Below are 17,335 nucleotides of genomic sequence, written 5' to 3' on the forward strand. Positions count from 1 at the left end.
CTCTGAGCGCGCCACCACCCATTGGAATGCTCTTCTCCAAGGGAATGTTGACATCCAAGTGAAAGCCTTCACTGGATACATCCTTAATCTATAACAAGAGCACATTCCTCACTGGCAATATGTGACGAAGCCTACGGATCAGCCTTGGTTTAGCTTTCATTGTAGAGAGGTTGCTACTGTTAAGTACAAGGCATGGCGAAGGTATAAGAGACATCCTACCACCTATAACAGGAACTAGCACAGGCAAGCCTGTAGACATAAAGGTGACATTCAAAAGTGGGCCATGGCTAAATGGGAGGTGGTCACAAAAAGAAAGCTAGCATCAGGTAGAGTAGGCTACAAAACCTGGTGGTCCCTGGTCAAGGACAGACAGAGTTATCTGCCTGATGAACTTGTTCTACCTCTAAATCGACAAGATGGGACCACCTCTACTAGTAGTCAAGAGAAAGCGGACCTCTTTGCCGAACACTTTGCTACCAAAATGCAAGTTCCTGATCCAGCAAGGAACCCTCTTTGGCTAGCTACGAGAACTGTGTCAAAACTTTCAGTGGTGAGAATAAGGCAGGAGGAGGTGCATTGCCTTCTTGAATCGCTTGACCAAGAAAAGGCTGTGAGCCCAGATAAGTTGAGCCCATGATTGCTGAGATGTGCAGACCAGCTAGCAGCACCTCTAACTTGCATCTTTCAGCACTGCCTAGAACAGTGTAAATAGCCTTCTCTGTGGAAAGAGGCAAATATAGTCTCTGTTCACAAAAAGAAGAGCAGAGCAGAAATCAGCAACTACAGACCAGTGCCACTGCTATCAATCATTGGCAAGATCCTTGAGACAATAATCTCAAGACAAATGACAGAGTTTTTTGACTACGGCTCACTACTTTGTGACCGTCAATATGGCTTCAGGAAAGGTTACTCTGCTGCTGGTGCCACTAAGTGGCACCAGTCACTGGATGAATTCAAAGTCAGGTGTATGGTAGCACTGGACATTGCTGGTGCTTTTGACTGGGTGTGGCACCAGGAAGTCTTAGCAAAACTGCAAGCACTGGGAACTGCAGACTCTATGCCATATCTCCTCAGTGATTACCTTCATGGTAGATCTCTAAGGGTAGTTCTCAATGGAACAGAATCAACAAGACAATCTATTGGGGGGCAAGTGTTTCACAAGGAAGTTTTCTGGGACCATTGTTATGGAATGTCTACTTCAATGACCTCCTTTATCTCATCCCAGAATCCCATGTACATGCAGACAACTGTACACTGACATTCACTTATCCAAGAGAAGAAATGCTAGCAGCTCTAAGCTACATCAATCACCAGGTAAGAGCTGTATCAGCTATATCATATTGGGTAGTTGAAATTGGAAAATGGGTGGTTTCTTGTACTCATTCGATAGAAAAAATGGAGTTCTAGCGAAGTAGTTAGGATTTTTGCCGATTAGTACATAGTGGCTCAAAGTGGGCGAATTTGTTGATGCATAAACATCGTCAAGACTGCTAACTTTGTGAGAGTATAATTCCATAAGTTTTCCATGAAATTTCATACTTTTGGTGTAATTATGATCGGGAAAAGATTTTATTATTTCATTAGAATTTTTTTTTTTCCGAAAAATTTTCAACCCTGAGAACAAGTTTATGAGAGTGTCTCTCGACCCTGAAAGCGTCAATGGGTGATGCATCTTGTAGTCAGGATAATACCCACTAAGTTTTGTTTGCATTGAGGCAAATTTGTTGATGTAAAATAGTAGTTAAAAAATTCTGTGGTTTCCCAAATGCTGTTACTGGGCATTATATGTCCCAATGTGCCAGTTTTATTAACATTGAAATTCATGTATGTTCAATAACTGAAGGATGCTTTTTCTGGTCGACTTCAAAATATTAATGAAGTATGTATTCTGTAAGAAGGAAGGAACCAAACAAGTTTAGTATGAGTAGCTGCATATTTGAAATTTTGCTGAAATTGTTAAAGATGCTTGGAATCGTTGGAATCAGATCAGTTACTGGAGAATGTCATTTCTGATTGAGTTTGAACATTCACAGTTGGCTTTACTAAAAGAACCCTTGACCTTCACTTAGAGCTATATGAATTTCAATTTACCAATTTTATTATGTTTTCACATGTAATAACTAATGAATGCCTCATCTAATATGCTTCTAACCTTAAAATCTGGTGTATCTTAATTGGAAGTATTTTTGAATTGATTTTGATGCTAGTTTGCTATTGTTTTGTAAAACCAATTAGTATATAAAATTGGATTTCCTAAAAAAAAAAAAATAAAATATTTTTCTTAAAGAATTGTAGGGAATTTGAAATATAAAATTAATGAGAAAAGAAAACAGAAAATTAACAGGATAGACTTTTCTATTCTTGGAACATTTCTTAGCAAAATTTTTAGTTTCTACAGCATGAGTACACTTAATTTGATCGACTTCAGATTTTCAAAGTTTGTGTACTGTACATATCTAGGGCAAGTTTTGTAGGACTATTTACTTGTGTGGTTACCCTATGGACAATGTTACAAAGGTCATTCCCAGATTTTGTTTCCGGCTTCAGAGGTTCAACATTCGTGTATCCTCCTTAGAAGAAAGTTGGTATCGTTAACAGAGCATATAGAGGCCTTTTTGCCTCTTTAATTTCAAAATGGCATAACATTATTTACATTATTATATTATTTTCCCATGATGCTGGTGAGGGGTTCCTGATCCAAGGAACTGGATCAGGAATCCACAATCATCTTATTTTGCAGGCAATGTATGATGGATTTTGTGTCATAACTGGAGAATGGCTCTTCTGGTAAGCTTTAAACTTTAAGTGCTGATGTGTTTTCCTCAGTGGCACCTTTACCTTGATTGTAGGTCATGTAAGTCTTACTTTTAATGCGCCAATTTTTTTTTTATCAAATGGGTTTCTGTGAAATAAATGGAGAATATCTCTTTTGATGAGAAATCAATCACACAGTTTGACTTCATTGGGTTACCATAAGCTAAATCTACATAATGTTCATTTAATAAATTTTATTTACTTACATGCATACTTAACCCTTTCAGGGTTTCCGACATACTAGTACGTCTTACGCACCAGGGTTATTGACCTACTAGTACGCATAAATTCTAGCGCCTTCAGATCAAGCGGGAAAAGGCTGGTAGGCCTAGATGTGAGAGAATGGGTCTGTGTGGTCAGTGTGCGCGGTAGAAAAACTTCGGGGACCCAGTGGTGCATTGTTGGAATGCCATTTTAGTACACCTTGTTCACCATGCCTCGCGGTAAGAAATTCCTCACCCCTCGGCGAATTGGGACACTTTTCTTCCCCAGTGACAGTTCTAATACAGATTGAAGGGTCAGTGAAGGTGAGTTTCAAGGCTTTGATGAGGTTGTGACTGAAACTAATGACCATAATACCGGTAATAGTGAGGAAAATCCAGACGACCCTCAACCTTCCACCTCTGGTGCTGGGCCATCTTGTTCGTGTTCAGTTGTACCAGAATGAACGAGAAAATTCTTATTTTCCCATATCCAGGACTCAGATGTGAGCACTGGTGATGATAGTGATAGTGAATATGAACTCCAAGCTCTTGAAAACAGTTTCAGTAGCGAGAGTAAAGTTGAATATTCTCCAGTCAGGCATCAGTATATATGATGCTATATGCACTCTGGTAGTGTGCCATGTGCTATTCCAAGGGGAAGGAGTACATTCCGTGGCTGTACAACAGGAACAGATAGTGAAAATGAACATGATAGTTTTGCAATTGGGATGGAAAATGTGCATGCATCTGGTGGTGGTGGTAGTGGTGGTGCCAGCCGTCAGGCACCAACAGTGGGCCTTGCTGCCACCCACGCCGCGGACTCCGCTGAACTGCAACAAAGGCCAACATCTCCCACCCACCCACCACACCAGCCTCCACAACCACAACCTCCACAACCACAACCTCCACAACCACAACCTCCACAACCACAACCTCCACAACCACAACCTCCACAACCACAACCTCCACAACCACAACCTCCACAACCACAACCTCCACAACCACAACCTCCACAACCACAACCTCCACAACCACAACCTCCACAACCACGACCTCCACAACCACAACCTCGACCTCCACAACCACAACCTCCACAACCACAACCTCCACAACCACCTGTCAATATCCAGTACCCACCAGCAGACCATGCCTAGGATTGGCAGGAAACTGGTAAGTTTGTTCCCAATCCCCATCACTTTGATGAAAGTCAAAGTGAAATACGGCCATCTTGTACACTTTGTACACTTGGGAACAATGCCACTGAACTAGAATGTTTTGAGTTATTCTTTTGACGAACCCCTGGGAAAGCAACAGATACTTCAAGTACACTATGGCAAACACAATACTTTCACTAAAATCACTCCTACACTAGTGAAAGGAGACAACTGTGGCTGAGATATATCTTTTCTTTGCCACAATAATGCTTATGCCACATATGTATAAACACAGTGTCAAATCATACTAGTCAACAGACCACCTGATTGCAACCCCAGGTTTCAGTGATATAATAGGAGTGAATCGATTTGTGCTACTATTACGTATGCTTCACTTCTCAGACAAAACCAGGCCTGACAGAAACGACAGGTTATATAAGATTAGGAATGTGTTTGTGTCTGAAACAGAAATTCAGTATGTATTTTTAGCCCTTCAGGAAGCTTGTTATTGATGAGTCCTTGATTCTGTTCAAAGGAAGACTGTTGTTCAAGCAGTATATACCAAGCAAGAGGAAATGCTTTGGTATAAAGTTGTTTGTGCGTTGTGACTGCTACAGTGATGTTGTATTGGATATTATTGTGTACACTGGAAGTAATACATTGCAAAATACCAGGAAGTTATTGGGCATCTCTGGTGATGTGGTTAGAACAGTGATGGTAAAGTGCATATGTTATATACTGATACCTGGTACACAAGCCCCTCACTCAGTGATTTTTTGCAAGTGAACATGACAGATGTGTGTGGCACAGTGCGTGGAAATTGTAAGCATGTGCCCAAGTTTGACGCTGGCACTCGTAGAGGTGAGGTGCAGGCTTTTGCTGCCAATGACATTATGGCATTTCGGTGGCATGACAAATGAGATGTCACACTGTTGTCGTTAGTTTACGCTAATGAAATGACAAACACTGGCAGGCAGAATAGAGAGACCAATGAACCCATTCTAAAACTTGCAGCTGTGATGGACTACACCTTCAATATGCATTCATTGGACAAATGTGACAAGCAGATTGGGTTTGCTGATTACGTTCGCAAGAGTTATAAGTGGTACATAAAACTCTTTTTCCATATTGTGTACATTTCCATGCTCAGTGCTTATAATATGTATAAGATGAGGACCAGAAACAAACCACCATATGGCAAATTTTGCTTGTCTGTCATCAGACAAGTAATATTCAAGTACCAAGGAACGACACCATTAGAAAACCGTCCAATAAATTATCAACAACTACCTTCTCGTCTGAGGGCTGGTGATCACTTCCTAATGAAACTTCTTGCTACTGCTTTCAAGAAAAAGGCTCAGAAGAGGTGTTGCATCTGTGCACATATAAAAAACTCCCACAACAATGCAGAGACACTTGTTTTATGTGTGAGGAGTGTAAAACACCACTGTGCATGACACCGTTTCAAAGACTTCCACAGGCTGCAGAACTTCTAGAAACATGTCCTGTGACTGTATATTTGTATATAAAATATAGAAAAATAGTAATAAACAACATTTTATATTGTTCATTTGTGTAAACAAGTTTTGTAAACAATATAATGACAACAGTGTTTGTGCAGTTATTGTGTAGTATAGAAAGAGTAAATATTTACAAAATAGTGCTCATATTGGTCTCACAGGCCATAAAAGTTACTTGAAAAGAAAAAATATTAAAAAATAATAGAAAAAAGTAGAAAAAACAAAATAAACTATTTCCGGGTGACCAGCAGTCAGCGATGTTGCTATATGCGGTTCAGTTTGTCAACTTCATGCCTCCATATCTCGGTAAGTATTGATGGCAAAAACAGTTTTTTAGCCTATAAAGTTTAGAAAAAAAAAATCTATCTATTCATAAGAAAAAATATTTTTTTTTTTTTTTAATATTTTTCGACCCTGAGAACAGGTCTGGGAGAGGGCCTGTCGAGCCTGAAAGGATTAAAATTTAAATGCGGGTAACTCTTACTTAGATAAAACTTTGTTTATTTTGGCGTGAGTGTGTGTGTGTGTGTGTGTGTGCGCATACGTATGTATGTACTCGCCTGTGTAGTTGTAAGGGTTGACTATGTCTGTGTACAGCTGTATGCATTAGAGTAACATGTTTATTCTTTTTTGCAGACATTCCGGATATTCCCGACAACATCAAAAACCTGAAGGCACTGCAGGTGGCAGACTTCAGCAGCAATCCCATCCCCAGGTGAGTTGTCATCATCTGATTGAGGCTCGAGCGCTAACAGACTAACAGATGAGGCAGGAATGCTCTTGTTGTGGTGATATATGGGCATCTCAGCCACAAGCACCAGAACATTAAAATTCGCATCACCACTAACTAAGAGTCTTTTGATAGACTGTTCCCCAGCAACTGCAGTTTCTCATTTCGTATTACGAAAGGAAGAATGTATGTACATATCCAAACATACAAACACGACCTGTGTGATGTGTGTGTAGGATCACTTCATTATTCATTCTTTTCCCATAGAAATAACTTTTGAACATTAAAATGGTATAAAATACCGACAGATTGTTAGGTAAGACACATATGCAACAGTTAGGTATCTTTATTTTGAAACGTTTCGCCTACACAGTAGGCTTCTTCAGTCGAGTACAGAAAAGTTGATAGAAGCAGAAGATACTTGAAGACGATGTAATCAGTCCATCACCCTTAAAGTTTTGAGGTGGTCAGTCCCTCAGTCTGGAGAAGAGCATTGTTCCGTTGTCTGAAACAATATGAAGTTGAAGTGACAGAATCGGGCCTTATATAGTCCCAGGAGGTGAGACGTAGGTTGATTTGGGAGGGCAGGTCCTTCTCAAACCCAGCCGTTCTCACTAGTAGAGGTTGTCGAAGTAGATGGTCTGTACCAAGATACCCTTGTGTTGCAGTGTCTGACAGAATGAACATTAAAATGGTATAAAATACCGACAGATTGTTAGGTAAGACACATATGCAACAGTTAGGTATCTTTATTTTGAAACGTTTCGCCTACACAGTAGGCTTCTTCAGTCGAGTACAGAAAAGTTGATAGAAGCAGAAGATACTTGAAGACGATGTAATCAGTCCATCACCCTTAAAGTTTTGAGGTGGTCAGTCCCTCAGTCTGGAGAAGAGCATTGTTCCGTTGTCTGAAACAATATGAAGTTGAAGTGACAGAATCGGGCCTTATATAGTCCCAGGAGGTGAGACGTAGGTTGATTTGGGAGGGCAGGTCCTTCTCAAACCCAGCCGTTCTCACTAGTAGAGGTTGTCGAAGTAGATGGTCTGTACCAAGATACCCTTGTGTTGCAGTGTCTGACAGAATGAACATTAAAATGGTATAAAATACCGACAGATTGTTAGGTAAGACACATATGCAACAGTTAGGTATCTTTATTTTGAAACGTTTCGCCTACACAGTAGGCTTCTTCAGTCGAGTACAGAAAAGTTGATAGAAGCGGAAGAAACTTGAAGACGATGTAATCAGTCCATCCATCTTCTCCAGACTGAGGGACTGACCACCTCAAAACTTTAAGGGTGATGGACTGATTACATCGTCTTCAAGTATCTTCTGCTTCTATCAACTTTTCTGTACTCGACTGAAGAAGCCTACTGTGTAGGCGAAACGTTTCAAAATAAAGATACCTAACTGTTGCATATGTGTCTTACCTAACAATCTGTCGGTATTTTATACCATTTTAATGTTCATTCTGTCAGACACTGCAACACAAGGGTATCTTGGTACAGACCATCTACTTCGACAACCTCTACTAGTGAGAACGGCTGGGTTTGAGAAGGACCTGCCCTCCCAAATCAACCTACGTCTCACCTCCTGGGACTATATAAGGCCCGATTCTGTCACTTCAACTTCATATTGTTTCAGACAACGGAACAATGCTCTTCTCCAGACTGAGGGACTGACCACCTCAAAACTTTAAGGGTGATGGACTGATTACATCGTCTTCAAGTATCTTCTGCTTCTATCAACTTTTCTGTACTCGACTGAAGAAGCCTACTGTGTAGGCGAAACGTTTCAAAATAAAGATACCTAACTGTTGCATATGTGTCTTACCTAACAGAAATAACTTTTTTTTTAATAATTCAAGTATTAAATTTGTACCAAAAGAAACATAACTAAAACTTACCAAAATAGCTTTATTTTCCTGTCTAATAATATGCACTGTTTACCAGGAGAGGGGTAGGTCCTCAGGTGGCCTACTGTATCTTCCTCATTTACTTCATTGTATATTAACTTGATCGAGACTTAGAAGTTCCCGAAGACTAGTATGGCTTATTTCCATTAGGGGTCTTTTAGCTCTCCTTCCCAGGATGTGACCTAGGTATCAGCTTATTTCTAGGTGAACAGGGGTAACAGTTATAAAAAAAACATTTATAACGTTTCCTCTCGTGTTGGTTTGAACCCTGGTCCTTCATTTGTAATCAAAAGGCATTACCACTTTACCCACAACCCACATGTCAACTAATATCTTAGGTACCTACTAACATCTATTGTTCCCTGTTTACATAACAGAAAAGAAACAAGCCTAAGGTGGGGGGGGGGAAGAAATACAGATTTTTTCTTCTAATTATCCAATTTCAATGAAAATTTTACCGTGATTTAAACAGCTTTTGAAACCTGCACACTGTTGTTATTATGAAGATTACCTTGACAAATAGAGAGAAAAAATAATTATTGGCTGTTTTATGGGGTATTTTTCCATACGCCTAATGCAAAACTGGGTTGATAGACAGTTTTCTAGTTGACCTCACATGCAAGATAAAGGCCACAATAGTTGTGTAGCAATGGGCTTTTATTATTGTGGCAATATCTTGTCTTTTAAAAAATGTTGAATTTTGTTTTTTTATTTTTTAATGATTTTTGGGGGGAAAACCAGTAAAAAAAATAGGTAAGGATTATTGCAAATCCCCATTACTATGGTGTAGAACCATCATTCCTCAGTAATGTGTATTAAAATCATGACATGCTGTTAACTAGTTTTTGTAAAAAGCATGTCGAAAGGTCAATAACTTATTCCTGAGAAAAAGAGAAATTCCATTTTCTGTAAAACTCTATGAACACCGAGTGCCAAAAGTCACTGGAGCATGCACCTCCACTTTTCACAGCTGCCCACAAGCGACTGAGCAGCTCTCATTTATTTATTTGTTAATTTGAACATGATACATAGAAGTACAAGGAAATACAGTGGTTAAGTGTAACATGCCAAAGCCCCTTGTATGCAGAGCATTATGGGCAGGCTTAAAATTAACTTAAGATTAACTAAGCAATGATATATTCAGTGGTAAACATTGCTGTAAACAGTTAACAATTAAGCACAAATGAGTATTTCAATGACAGGTCATATGGTCATTTACTGTGTTGCTGTGCATTCAGTAGAATGGAGTATTCTGTTAGGTAATGTAATTAAAAATAACAAAATTTGATTGGGTCGCAGGTTAAACATTTATGAGATACAATTATTCAGTATTTATTTAGTTGTGGGTGAGTAAGTGATTTTTAAGAAGAGACTTGAATTTATAAACAGTGTTTCTTTTATATTCACAGGTAATGAATTCCAGATTTTTGGGCCTTTTATGTGCATTGAGTTTTTTCATAGTGTGAGATGGACACGAGGAATATCAAAGAGTGATCTGTGCCTTGTGTTATGGTCATGTGTTCTGTTGAGGTTGGTAAGGAGATGTTTGATGGGAGGGTTTATATCCGAGTTAAGTGTTCTATGTATGTAGTAGGTACAATAATAAGTATGGATGTTTTGTATGGTGAGTAGGTTTAGAGTTTTGAATATTGGTGGAGTGTGCTGCCTGTAGTGGGAATTTGTTATCATTCTGACTGCAGCCTTTTGTTGGGCAATTAATGGTCTGAGATGGTTTATTGTTGTTGAGCCCCATGCACAAATTCCATAGGTGAGATAGGGGTAAATAAGTGAGTAATATAGGGCCAGGAGGGCTGACCGTGGAACATAGTACCGTATGCTCGATAGTATGCCTACAGTCTTGGAAATTTTCTTGGAAATTTGTTGTATATGTGTTTGAAATTTGAGTCTATTATCAAGGTGGATTCCTTAGAATTTTCCCTCTGTGAGCTTTGTGACAGGAGATCCATTTATCATTATGTTAAGAGGGACATCTGTAGCTCTGTTACCAAACTGAATGAAATAGGTTTTGTCAATGTTGAGAGTAAGTTCGTTAGTCATCATCCAGGTAGATATTTTCTGTAATTCAGTATTGGCTAGCATGACTGGGCTCGGGTGAGAGAAGACGTATGTAGTATCATCTGCAGATAGTGTGAGTTTGAGTAGTTGCTATGCATTTGGTAGGTCATTTATGTAAACGAGAAAGAGAAGAGGGCCAAGGACACTTCCCTGTGGGACACCAACTGTAATTGGCTGTGCGGAAGAGTTTGATCCATTTGTGTACACATATTGGCTTCTGTTGCTGAGGTATGACTTTAGGTAGTTAAAGGAGTGCCCTCTAATACCATAGTGCGACAATTTTATATGGAGCAAGTCGTGAAGATTCCCAGTGGGACTTCTTTTTTCTCTAGTGCAGTGTATATTTGTTCTAGCATGTGTATAATAGCATCATTCGTATTTTTATTAGGCCTGAACCCAAACTGACAGGGGTTGAGTATGTTGTGGGAGATGAGATAGGAATAGATTAGCTTATGAATTAATTTTTCGAGGATTTTAGAGAGAGGGTGTAAGTTGGATATTGGCCTATAGTTATTCAAGTCTGTTTGGTCTCCTCTTTTATGGATCAGGGTGACCCTCGCTATTTTGAGAACTGTAGGGAAGGTAGAGGATTTGATGGATTTGTTAAAGAGTGCTGCAATGATTGGTGACAACACTTGCGACGCTTTTTTGTATATAAAGGGTGGTAAGGTATTTAAATCTCCTGTCTTGTTTTCTAGTGTGTTGATAATAAGGGAGACCTCTGTTGGGTTAGTTGGAGCTAGGAACAGTGTGTTCGGGTAGTTGCCAGTGAGGTAGTCATTGGGTGGGGTATTTGAGCTTGGGATTTTATTGGCAAGGTTTTTTCCTATGTTGGAGAAGAAATCATTGAGTCTGTTTGCTGTTTCAGTTGGTGGGAATTGGGGTTCATCTGGTTTTGTTAGTTCAATTGCGCTGTTTCGTGATATCTTTTTTGTCCTAGAATTTCTGATAGGGTTTTCCAAATCTTTTTTATATCACCTTTTAAGTTGGATAATCTGTTCTCATAATACAATTTTTTTGCCCTTCTTATCAGGCTGGTTAGCACTAACGAATAACGTTTTGTTTGGTCTCTGGTTATGTGACCCATTCTGTACTGTTTTTCATATAGGTGCTTTGTATTTATGGATTTGAGGATACTGGGTGTTAGCCAGGGACTGTTCAGTCTCTTAGCTGTCATCTGTTTAGTTTTTTTTAGGGCAGTGCTTGTTATAGTGGTATTGGGTCTTTTTTAGAAAATTATTAATATTTTTTTTTTATTTATTATCACACTGGCCGATTCCCACCAAGGCAGGGTGGCCTGAAAAAGAAAAACTTTCACCATCATTCACTCCATCACTGTCTTGCCAGAAGGGTGCTTTACACTACAGTTTTTAAGCTGCAACACTAACACCCCTCTTTCAGAGTGCAGGCACTGTACTTCCCATCTCCAGGACTCAAGTCTGGCCTGCCGGTTTCCCTGAACCCCTTCATAAATGTTACTTTGCTCACACTCCAACAGCACGTCAAGTATTAAAAACCATTTGTCTCCATTCACTTCTATCAAACACGCTCACGCATGCCTGCTGGAAGTCCAAGCCCCTTGCACACAAAACCTCCTTTACCCCCTCCCTCCAACCTTTCCTAGGCCGACCCCTACCCCGCCTTCCTTCCACTACAGACTGATACACTCTTGAAGTCACTGTTTTGCTCCATTCTCTCTACATGTCCGAACCACCTCAACAACCCTTCCTCAGCCCTCTGGACAACAGTTTTGGTAATCCTGCTCCTCCTCACAACTTCCAAACTACGAATTCTCTGCATTATATTCACACCACACATTGCCCTCAGACATGACATCTCCACTTCCTCCAGCCTTCTCCTCGCTGCAACATTCATCACCCATGCTTCACACCCATACAGGAGTGTTGGTAAAACTATACTCTCATACATTCCCCTCTTTGCCTCCAAGGACAAAGTTTTTTGTCTCCACAGACTCTTAAGTGCACCGCTCACCCTTTTCCCCTAATCAATTCTATGAGTCACCTCATCTTTCATAGACCCATCCGCTGACACGTCCACTCCCAAATATCTGAATACATTCACCTCCTCCACTCTCTCCCTCCAATCTGATATTCAATCTTTCATCACCTAATCTTTTTGTTATCCTCATAACCTTACTCTTTCCTGTATTCACTTTTAATTTTCTTCTTTTGCACACCCTACCAAATTCATCCACCAATCTCTGCAACTTCTCTTCAGAATCTCCCAAGAGCACAGTGTCATCAGCAAAGAGCAACTGTGACAACTCCCACTTTATGTGTGATTCTTTATCTTTTAACTCCACGCCTCTTGCCAAGACCCTTGCATTTACTTCTCTTACAACCCCATCTATAAATATATTAAACAACCACGGTGACATCACACATCCTTGTCTAAGGCCTACTTTTACTGGGAAATAATTTCTCTCTTTCATACATACTCTAACTTGAGCCTCACTATCCTCGTAAAAACTCTTCACTGCTGTCAGTAACCTACCTCCTACACCATACACCTGCAACATCTGCCACATTGCCCCCCTATCCACCCTGTCATACGCCTTTTCCAAATCCATAAATGCCACAAAGACCTCTTTAGCCTTATCTAAATACTGTTCACTTACATGTTTCACTGTAAACACCTGGTCCACACACCCCCTACCTTTCCTAAAGCCTCCTTGTTCATCTGCTATCCTATTCTCTGTCTTACTCTTAATTCTTTCAATAATAACTCTACCATACACTTTACCAGGTATACTCAACAGACTTATCCCCCTATAATTTTTGCACACTTTTTTTTTTTTTTTTTTTTTTTTTTTTTTTAAAATTATTAATACTTTTGTCAGTATCTGTATAGATTTCTAGCTCAGTGTGCCAGTCAGTGTTTGTCACTGCTGTTGTGAAGTTATTAATGGCTGCCTCATTGTGAAGTCTGAAGGTGACTTTAGTAGTGTCTTGGGGTAATTTGCCTAGATTAGTTATGAGGAAGGTAGGGTAGTGGTCTGTGGTATTATCTGTGATTATGCCTGATTTTCAAGGGGATGTGGTGTTGGTCCAGATGTGGTCTAGTAGGGAAACACTAGTTTACCTGGAGTTTACCTGGAGAGAGTTCCGGGGGTCAACGCCCCTGTTGCCCGGTCTGTGACCAGGCCTCCTGGTGGATCAGAGTAGTCTCTGTAATTCTTGTAGGTTTTGTTACTGTTGGTAGCAACAAGCAGTTACTCATGGTGTTTGTGAATTCAGTAATGTGTAGGTCCTGGTCTTGCAGGAGACTTATATTGAAGTCACCTGAGAGTAGTAAGTGATCTTTGTTCATGCGTGCATCAGTTATCATACTTCCTAGGTTTTCACTAAAACGGCTAATATTTGACTGTGGTACTCTGTAGATGTTTATCACTGTGAGAGGTTTTTGTAGGTATTTGGATTTGAATTTAGCTATTATATATTCCTTATGTTCATCCCTTGTGCAAGTATTAGTGATGCATTCTAGTTGGTCTGAGTAGTATACAGTTGTGCCACCCCCTTGTTGATCTGGCCTACAGTTAACATAAGAACATAAGAAAGGAGAAACACTGCAGCAGGCCTGTTGGCCCATACTAGGCAGGTCCTTCACAGATCCATCCCACTAATAGAATATTTGCCCTCTTAAGAGCATAAGATCACAAGAAATAAGGAACACTGCAACAGGTCTACTGGTCTTTGTGAGGCAGCTCCAATACTCCCCACCGGCTTAAGCCAATGCCTTGACCTAGTGAGATCAGACACATCACTTAAGGGATTAGCACTGTGTCCGACCTAGTAGCTAGTCAGGTCCATTTAACACTCACTCGCACCCACCCATAAGACCATAAGAACATAAGAAAGAAGGAACACTGCACCATGCCTACTGACCCATGCAGAGCAGGTCCATGTCCCCCCCAGATTAGACCAATGACCCCCCCGGATTATCCCAATGACCCACCCAGTCTGGTCATCCCCACTCAAGGATGGAGCACTGTACCAGACCCAGCAGCACAAGCTAGCCAGGTCCAGCTCACACCCACCCACACCCACTCATGTATTTATCCAACTACATAACGTTTTAGCCTCAATAACTGTACTCGGGAGCTTGTTCCACTCATCCACAACTCTATTACCAAACCAGTGCTTTCCCATATCCTTCCTGAATCCGAATTCTTCCAACTTGAAACCATTGCTGCGAGTCCTGTCTTGGCTGGAAATTTCCAGCACACTATTTACATCCCCTCTATTCCTGTTTTCCATTTATACACCTCGATCATATCCCTCCCCAATTCTACGCCTTTCGAGAGAGTGCAGATTCAGGGCCCCCAGTCTATCCTCATAGGGAAGATTTCTGATACATGGGATCATTTCTGTCATCCTCCTTTGTAGGTTTTCCAGAGCATTTATATCCATTCTGTAATACGGTGACCAGAACTGAGCAGCATAGTCTAAATGAGGCCCAACCAAGGATATATAGAGTTGAACAACCTGAGGACTTCTATTATTTATACATCTAGATATGAAGCCAAGAATTCTGTAAGCTTTATTGCAAACACTAATGCACTGTTGTCTTGGCTTCAGATTACTGCTAACCAGAACTCCTAAATCCTTTTTGCAATTGGTAGTATTAAGATCTACATTATTTAGTTTATATGTGGCATGATTATTTAACTGTCCAACATTTAGAATTTTGCATTTGTCAATATTAAACTGCATCCTTGATCACTTCTAACATACAGAGGCAGAAAGACATTATATATAGGCGGAGAGTGAGGTGTGAGTGACGCATGGTGACCTGAAGAATGCCATGTTGGGATGAGGACGGGTAGATGATGAGATCATGCGACTCCTGTGTTGTTGGGTTGGTGGTGCTTTGCCTGCTTAAGTATCATGTATGCTAATGTTTTTGAAATTTTGTGGTTGTTATGGGGCTATAGGACCCAACATGTATTTATGTATCTGTAACAGTTACTCTGGGATACCTAATTATATTGAATTGATGGGGACACAGCACTTAAATGGCTCTAAGGGAAGATCACTCTTAGGGACTGAGAGGGAGCTGGGTCAAGCCTATTTTTCTCAATATAATAGGCTATACTATAGACACACACAAACACAGTTTAAATAAGTAGTTTATAAAGTTGTATTTCTTTTTGTAGAATTAAAATAAGGTGTGGGAGAGTTGTGGTAACTAGAGAATTGTGCTTGGCAACAGACTTTTGTTTTTTGGTGGGTGTGGGAGAAGCTTAGCTAGGCTCCTCCCTCTCTCTCTCCCTCTTCCTCTCTCTCTCTTTGTTGACTTCAAGTTGGTAGGACCTCTGGGTCCTTCTTTCTATTTTTTGGGTATTATGTGCCCCAGGGGCGAGTTTTTATAACTTAAGTTATGGCCACCATACCCAGGGTGACTGAAGTGTGTGTAAAGTGTCCAGAATATCTTGCTGTCAATTTTGTCAAGGTTGAGAACCAAAGCAATCATAGTACTAGGGGGTGAGAGCACAACTTTGTAGTACCCACAGTCATTGGCCAGGCTTCAAACACCTTTTATTGTACAGCAATAAAGGAATGGAACAGACTACCCACACATGTCAAAGCCAGTCAAAGCATGAACCAGTTCATGAAGAGTGCCAAAAGGTGTCTGATGAATGTAGCTACAGAAAGGGAGGCTGTGTAACCAGAAATGGCATAGACATCTGTAGTATCAGGCTTTAGCCAGGTTTCAGTTAGTGTAATGATGGACATATTGGCATGCAAGGAATTTAGTAATGCTATGAGGTCATCGTAATGTTTGCTTAAAGATCTGATATTGTAGTTAAAGACAGTTATATTGTTGTTGGCTCTGAGAAGTGCCTTTGATTGTTCTGCTGTGTAGTAATTACAGTTACTGTTTGATTGATTTAAGTCATTCAATAAGAGGTTGGTATCAGGATCAATGCTTGTAGTCATAAGATTTATAGTGAATCTATAGTCAGAATTAAGTATAAGACAAAGTAAATGTTCTAAAGCTAAAAAATAGCACCTGAATTATTTTAACAAATGTAAAAATATGAGCTAAGGCAGTTCTTTAAAGCTAAAATAAAGGAGACTATATAAAAGGGACTAAACTAATTTGTGGTGAACAAATAAAGTGATGATCAAATAAAGGAGCTTGGGAATATAATAGTTGGTAGTTCTTTAAAGTTAAAGTAAAGGAGACAATATAAAAGGGACTAATGTAAGTTGTGGTGAACAAATAAAGTGGTAATCAAATAAATGAGCTTGGGAATATAATGGCAAAATTGTGAACTTATTACACTTTAGCACCTGAGAATAGCACCTTGATTATTTTAACATTTGTGAATATATGAACTGGGGTAGTTATGTAAAGCTAAAATAAAGGAGAAAATATATAAGGGACTAAATTAAGTAATGGTAAACAAAGTTCAATGGACAGATAGTCACTATGATATAATATTGATTTAGGAGTAAGATCTGATTTGTAATGTATAATAAGTTGAGCAATTAATTGCACTATAAAAAGTAAAATAATATGAGGTAGTTGGTACTAGCTAGCAAAAGATAGTTTTGGGACTCACACAATAATGTAATTGGAATATACACTAATTGCACACACAATAAAAGGGACTAAAAGAAGTAGTGGTAAACAGAATTAAATGGATAGGTAGCAACCATGAATAATATTAATTTGGAGTAAAATTTGACTTGCAACACAAAATTATGAGCAATTAATAGCAATTAAAAAGTAAAAAGTATTTGAGGTAGCTGGTATTAGCTAGTAAAAGAAAAATAATAATAATGCACAATAATGTAATAGTAACGTACATTATATGCACCACACATATATATGTGTTAAGGACACTTATCTAGTCTGTTACAGAAATGTCAGCTTTTCTAAGGAAGGTAGAGAAATC

At 39.6% G+C, this 17,335-nt stretch overlaps 1 protein-coding gene across 13 annotated transcripts in view; it reads left to right on the plus strand.

Moving 5' to 3' along the window:
• Window positions 1–6,327: 6,327 nt before the first annotated feature.
• Window positions 6,328–17,335, plus strand: part of LOC128691673 (protein lap4) — an 854,149-nt gene continuing 843,141 nt past the window's right edge. For all 13 annotated transcript variants that reach the window (XM_070088850.1, XM_070088860.1, XM_070088857.1 and 10 more), the window contains exon 1: window positions 6,328–6,406. The gene's annotated coding sequence lies outside the window, so the exon portion shown is untranslated. The remainder of the gene's footprint in view (window positions 6,407–17,335) is intronic.

This window comes from Cherax quadricarinatus, chromosome 26 (genome assembly GCF_038502225.1).
Source record: "Cherax quadricarinatus isolate ZL_2023a chromosome 26, ASM3850222v1, whole genome shotgun sequence".
In the NCBI taxonomy this organism is placed as follows: Eukaryota; Metazoa; Arthropoda; class Malacostraca; order Decapoda; family Parastacidae; genus Cherax; species Cherax quadricarinatus.